Raw genomic sequence first — 6,573 nt, forward strand, 5'->3', positions numbered from 1 at the left:
TAAAATATTTTTTAGACAAGATTCAAAGTTTTAAAAATAATTTAAAATTATTTAGGATATGTTCAGGATTAGTCGGAGGTGATCGAAACCTAAAACGAGCTTCGGAAGGTCAAAACAACTTAAAATAGTATAGTGCTAAAAATAGGTGCGAGATCGTGATGTGGGGACTTTTAACGTTGCGACGTCGGGACTTTTGATGTTGTGATGTCGGATGGAGAGGTTGCGACGTTACAATTATGTGGCCACGATGTCGAGTGGTGAGGTCGTGACATCAAAATTTTGTGGTCGTGACATGATTTGCTGAGTATACCCAAAACACTTCAAAATGTTTTCCCAAGTCCCTTTGTTCATGATATATCTAACACATGTTTAAAAATCTCTCAAATATGTATGAAAGCCATTACAAAACATTTTAAATTCATAATTTATAATCTTTAAATTAAGTAACCATGCATATAACCAATTTACCAAAAGAAGGATATGATGATGAAATAACAAGTGTAACTTGCAAGCTCAAATTTAAACAGCATTCAACACAAAGAACAAATAATATGAAATTAACATATTTACTTACATAGACACCTAGTACATGCCACAACTAAAACTACATCACTTTCATACTTTTGTAGGTCTCGTTGATAGTGTGGTGTCTCGGATTGAGCTAGGCTTCAAGTCTCCTCAAATCAACAATCTATGTGCATAAACAATAGCGCGTAAGCAAATAATGTTTAGTAAGTTCAAATGGAATTCACTATATTACCTTGTTGGAGGTGAGCATACCAAATGCCATAAGAACATAAATACTTACTACAACATTCTCACTACATCACATAAGGAAAATTAAGCTTAAGAATTTATAATCATGTCAACCAACAAATAGGATAGCACATATAACATGATTAACATATATATATTCTTATCATCTCATGGAACACAATTATATATATTGGCAACACATGTAAAGACTATTAGTTGTTCATAGTATAATCATTTCATATTCATTTTCCATAATCAAGTATCTATCCGTATAAAGATTTCAACCCAATGTAACCTTCTTAAAATGGACTTGGACACACGGGAATCCACCACACTACACTAAGGCACATAAGTGCAAACCCTAAGGCATCATGCACATTCTTCCACCACACCAAGATAGTCTCCGAAGATATTCGATGATCCGCAACAAATTCTAAACCATCGAATGACACAATATAGTTCCAAATCTATAATAACTTGTACATAAATGCGCATATGACCCTAATTGGTATGCCAACTGTATCCTAGCTTTTCTACCAAGTTTACATGTGCATCCCATTGTGCATAATTATACATTCATAAGTACTCATGGTTTCCACTTTACAAAACTCATTTGAATGCCTTATACTTACAACACATAGCATCATAAATCTAACATGCATTCATGTTTTCATGCTAACTTACCTATCATATCAACATTATTGATTTTATACTATATTTCTTCATTCAAATAACACATTTAGCAAGTTAAATAACTAGCACACACAACAACATGAAAATATAGTAAGTTTCATGAGAACTTACCTTTCCCAAAAGCAACAAAAATGGATGAAGGCTTCTCTAAGGCCATCAATCCGTCAATCTTTTCTTTCCCTTTGCTAGAACCACATCTAGCAACTTCCTTCTTTGCAATTTCATACAAAACAAAAATTTTCCTCAATTGTCAAAATATTATAATAACATTAAATAGCCATATTAATGGCTCAACAACTCATTTTAAAGCTTCTAAACATGTAATGAGATGATAAAGTGCTAAGAAACTATGAGTCCTTACCAAAGCTCTTCCTTCTCTCTTAAGCTCAACCTTCACATGCTAAAACCCAAACCCTAGATGTGAGGGTGATGAGTTTGGTGGAGAATCTTGCCTCTATTATGGTTTCTAAAGGATGATTTTGCAAGAAAAAAATATGAATAATGGCGGAAGATTAAAGTAAAAATGAGCGGAGAGTGAGAAATTTTAAAGAAGAAAGTCTCTTCTTCTTCTTCTTCTTTGTTATGGCCGGTTGTAATGTGCTGGTTTGGGGGGTTTATTTTCCCCTTTTTCGTATTTTTACTTGATTGAGCTCAAAACTCAAAAAGGTCTCAATATGCATTCTAATCACTTCCCAAAACCTAAAAATAATTAAATCTATTAAAATAAATAAATTTCTCTCATTGGATATATGGATAAAATTATTGGAATATTTCCATACAAAACAGTAAAAAATTTTGGGGCGTTTCAAAGAAACGTGAGTTTACCTTTTAACCAATTCAACCGGTTTAAACACTAAAAGAGAAACTGGTTTCCAGAGAAAAGAGACATATTCGGTAACTGATTTAACAGGTTCGAATTCACCAACACAATTTCCTAGTTTCTGATGTGGCTTGATCAAACAACTACAGTCTCCTCATTTCTGTTTTTTAATCACACTCGTTGATTTAAAAAAATCTCACGAAATCCCACTATAATAAGATCTCACCTAAGATGTTATCGGAAAAAAAAACTATTGTTTAGTGGGGACAATTTTGTAATTAAAACAAAAAAAAATCACTAGAAGATTTTGCTTAGTCAAGTTAGCCCCAACAGTGCATACGCAATGGCTTCAATTTGAAGTAGCAAAATGCTTTGATTTAAGTTAGAAAATTGGGGGTGTTGATATGTATATTTGTAAAAAGTTAGATTGTAGATATATTTCCTCTGAGTAAATTTGCCAATGTTTGTATTGCATAAGAGTCACCTTCTTATAGTGACAAATAATTTCATCTCATTGTCTTTTTTGAAATTTGCCTCCAAAAGGCAATAATGAAAGCATTATAGTGGTGGTTGATGGCATTCTACATCTCAGCCTCACATGGATTGTTTATAGCTTTGGATGATATGACTTGGTTTCAATTTTCAACCGTATAACCTCATTTTGATTTCACTAATTAATCCTTTGAATTATTATTGGATATTTGATATGATTAATTTTTTGTTTTAAGGACGACGAGCTTATAAGAAGAGGAAAAAAGAAAGTAACAACAACAAAAAAATCAAATGGTAAGTGTTAAAATTCGCTACATTGGAATTTCCATAATCTTGGGATCAAACCATGTTCTCTATTTAATATTTCAACCATCAATGCGTTGGTAGTGATATGACAAGGTTACTCGGTGTAACCCCAAATTTTGGGTATTCATTGATTCTTTTTTTTGGCATAAAACAATTTAGGAAGTTTCATTCTAGAAACAAAAAGAGAAAAAATGAAAGTGCTAAATTGACACAAGAAATGGACGGGTAAAAGTACCATCGAGGCCTTTATACTAAGAGTCAGATTATATTTTACCCCTCTATTAAAAAAGAGTAAATTAACCCCTGTATGTTAGATCAAAGAGAAAACTAATCATTTTGTTAAAAATTCCAACTAGTCCATGTACGTCGACATGAGGCACACGTTGCACACCACATATAATTTGTGGTTACTCAATTTTTAAGATATAACTTTTAATATAAGAATTTCTATGATACTTTTATTGAAATGAATCGTGCGATTAAAACATGCATTCAAATAAACCAAAATCACGAAAAATTTTGAAAGTTTAGGGTTCCCAACACGAAAACTATTGCTAATCTTTTAGGAATCACATTGTGAAATCATGTTTTTGGTATTTAAGCAAATGGCATGTTCTTGGTTTTGTCCTATATTTCATGAAGTAAGTACAACAACAATAATGTTCAATTCATGGAATTCAAAGAATGCTATATTATCAATCACTAAATTTAAAGAGTGATAAGCTAAGGAATCACTTAAAAAGCAAGTTATATATATATATAAATGAAACAATAATTTTATTTATGCTTTTGAGTGTAAGAAACAAGTCAACAACATTACTTTCACTTAAAGTGCCACTCAACAAACCCAACATTAGGTTTAATATTGGCCAAAAGTTTTTCGAGACTTGGAAATTGATCCACAAGTTTAACCATGATAATGTACTTATGTATGAGTGTAGGTGTGTTAAAGAATAGGTGAAACTAAAAAAATATTATTGGGTGGAAATTGAATTAAAAGTTTCTAAGTGAATAAAAGTAATTTTATTATATTAATTTAAATTTTATAATTTTTAAAAAAATTAAATTATAAATTTGCCATTTTTGAGCTACCAGAATACAGACTCCACTGAATGCCACTCCTAATTAGAAGTTTGATTTCTCAAACTCCAGACTCTAATGAAAGAAACATGAAATTCCAAAAGACTTCGACTGCACCACTTTCTCTAAACCGATAAACTATATTTGATATACTGAAAGTGTATGATTCACCGACTAATAAGAAATGAATTATGTGGGCAAAGCTTACTAGTAGAGTAAATTGTATTAATAGCAATCTTGTTGATTAAGTATTAACTCGATTCATATATAATCTAAGACATAAATTTAAGCGCACTTAAACATATAATTTTTTAACTAAAGATTCCAAGATATTTATAAATAGAAATAAATATTATCTATAAAAAATTAGATAATTAGCTAAGAGCAAAATATATTTATCAAATAAAAGAATTTATATATGAATTAATTTTTCAAAAATTAAAAAAAGGTAAAATATTATTATAGTCAAAGGTTATTTTAATTTTAAATTTTTTTACCTTTGAAAAAGAAAAGCCTTTCAAGAAAGCAAAACCTCAACGCTAGAATTTCTGGCGGTGAGGCAAAGCGGGCAGGCTTGCGCCACTCTATCACACTCTGTACATAAGCAAAGATGCTGGCAAGGCAACAACACCACCGCGGCGGCGCGTTTCCTACACGCTCTGCAAACCGGTCCCGAAGCGACTACTCGGTCCGGGTCCACGTAAGCCGATTCGGCGTCCTCCGCTTGCCGTTCCACTCCACCACCAGCGCAGTTTAGTCCCTCATCCCCTCTCCTATTATCGTGCGCCGTCGCTCCGCTCATTATAGCTTGTTGGAGCTGCGCTTGCAATGACACCGCCGTCGCTTCTTGCGCCCTCGCTTTCGCTTGCCAAACCTGCACCTCCACGCTAACTTGCGCCGCCCGTGCTTCCAACTCGGCGTTCCGACGCTTCGCTTTTTCCACCTCCGCTTCTTTCTCCCTTAACCTCCTCGCCACGGTCTCTTCCGCTGCCCCCAACAGCGCATGGTAGTGCCTTTGCCTTTTCTCGGCTAACGTACGCCGTAATTCCTCCCCCTATAAAAAGATCCGTCACATTTCCCCCACCGGAAAGAAAAAAAAAACAAAAACCCAATATGTAAAAGAATCAGACTTGGTACCTGAGCTTGAAGAAATTGATCTAATTCTTCTCTTTGACGTTTAATTTGAATACCCAAATTTTCAGATATTATAGACAAAAGGCCGATGATGGTTGTTGTTGTTGTTGAAGATAACCATGATTTTGACTTTGCTGTTGGTCGCCGGACGATAACCGGAGACCGGTGGAGACAACTACATTTGGCTGGTGGTGGTGATGAAGTTGAGAAAGGTCTATCATCTGCGGCGGTGGTGTTTGCAAAGTGAATGAATTCATCGGCGTCGTTATCGCCGCCGTTCCTGTAACTAATTCCCTCCCTCTCTTCCTCTGATTAATATTGTTATTGATATTGATATTAGTATTATTGTTGGTTCCGTTGCTTCCATTGTTGAAGAACATATGAGATTGATCAACAAAAACCCCTCCTCCTTGTTGTCCATCTTGTCCATTTCTATATATAAAAAAACAAACAAACTCAAAATCAAAAACAAAAAGAAATCCAAGAATAAGAAAAAAAAAATTGGCAAAAAGAACTGAACAAACCTGCTTAAGAGGAAGACATTGGAAGGGTATTGAGCTGCTTGAACAGCCATTAACAAACAAAAAGAAAAAAAGCTTTAACAAAATTTCACAACTTTGAAGAAGATAAATGAAAAATCAAAGTGAAGAGCAAGGTGGTATAGCATAAACATAAACCCAAATCATTTTTATTATCTTGTTCTTGATATATATATATAAGAGTAGAACAAAATGTGGGAAAGGATAAAGAGAAAGGATATATAGAGAGAGAGATGTAGAAAGAAAGATGCTATTGGAAAGAATCAGTCCAAGAGAGAGAGGCCTTATAATGCTCATTCAATTCATATTTACTTAATATTTGGATTTTTATTTTTTGGTGCCATTATTTTTCTCTTCTTCTACTTAGCGTGGGGGTTGGCTTTTCTTAAGGAAGGAGTTAATTCTTAATCCTATAATTTACATTAATCCTTAATTAATGAGAAATTAGTTTTCTTTTTTAATTGAAGAATCTAATTTCCTTCAATAAAATATATAAATTTGTTGTTGGTAAAAGGGAAATCTAATATAATAGTAAGTTGAAAGTTGGTGATGTAGGGCGTGCAGTGCAGGTCTCTCTCTGCCCGCTACCGCTACCGCTGCCGCTGGGATTGTTTTACATGGCCCATGCATCTTTGCTCACCTTCTTCATTTTTTTATTTTTTATTTTATAAATGAAAATAAAATATTTCTTGTTTTCTATTATGGAAAATTCCACATTCTCTCTAATTTGCCATAATTATGTTCCCACCAATT

General features: G+C 33.5%; 1 long non-coding RNA gene and 1 pseudogene across 1 annotated transcript; both read right to left on the reverse strand.

Moving 5' to 3' along the window:
* Nucleotides 1–481: 481 nt before the first annotated feature.
* Nucleotides 482–2,094, reverse strand: LOC107933724 (uncharacterized). The gene is made up of 3 exons (XR_001693694.2): nt 1,811–2,094; nt 1,561–1,660; nt 482–691 (listed from the first exon to the last, which is right to left on the reverse strand). It is a non-coding gene; the product is annotated as an uncharacterized lncRNA (long non-coding RNA).
* A 2,491-nt stretch (nt 2,095–4,585) lies between these two features.
* On the reverse strand, nt 4,586–6,114 carry LOC107933676 (E3 ubiquitin-protein ligase BOI-like; annotated as a pseudogene).
* Nucleotides 6,115–6,573: the final 459 nt, after the last annotated feature.

The sequence above is a fragment of the Gossypium hirsutum genome, chromosome D03, assembly GCF_007990345.1.
Source record: "Gossypium hirsutum isolate 1008001.06 chromosome D03, Gossypium_hirsutum_v2.1, whole genome shotgun sequence".
Classification (NCBI taxonomy): domain Eukaryota; kingdom Viridiplantae; phylum Streptophyta; class Magnoliopsida; order Malvales; family Malvaceae; genus Gossypium; species Gossypium hirsutum.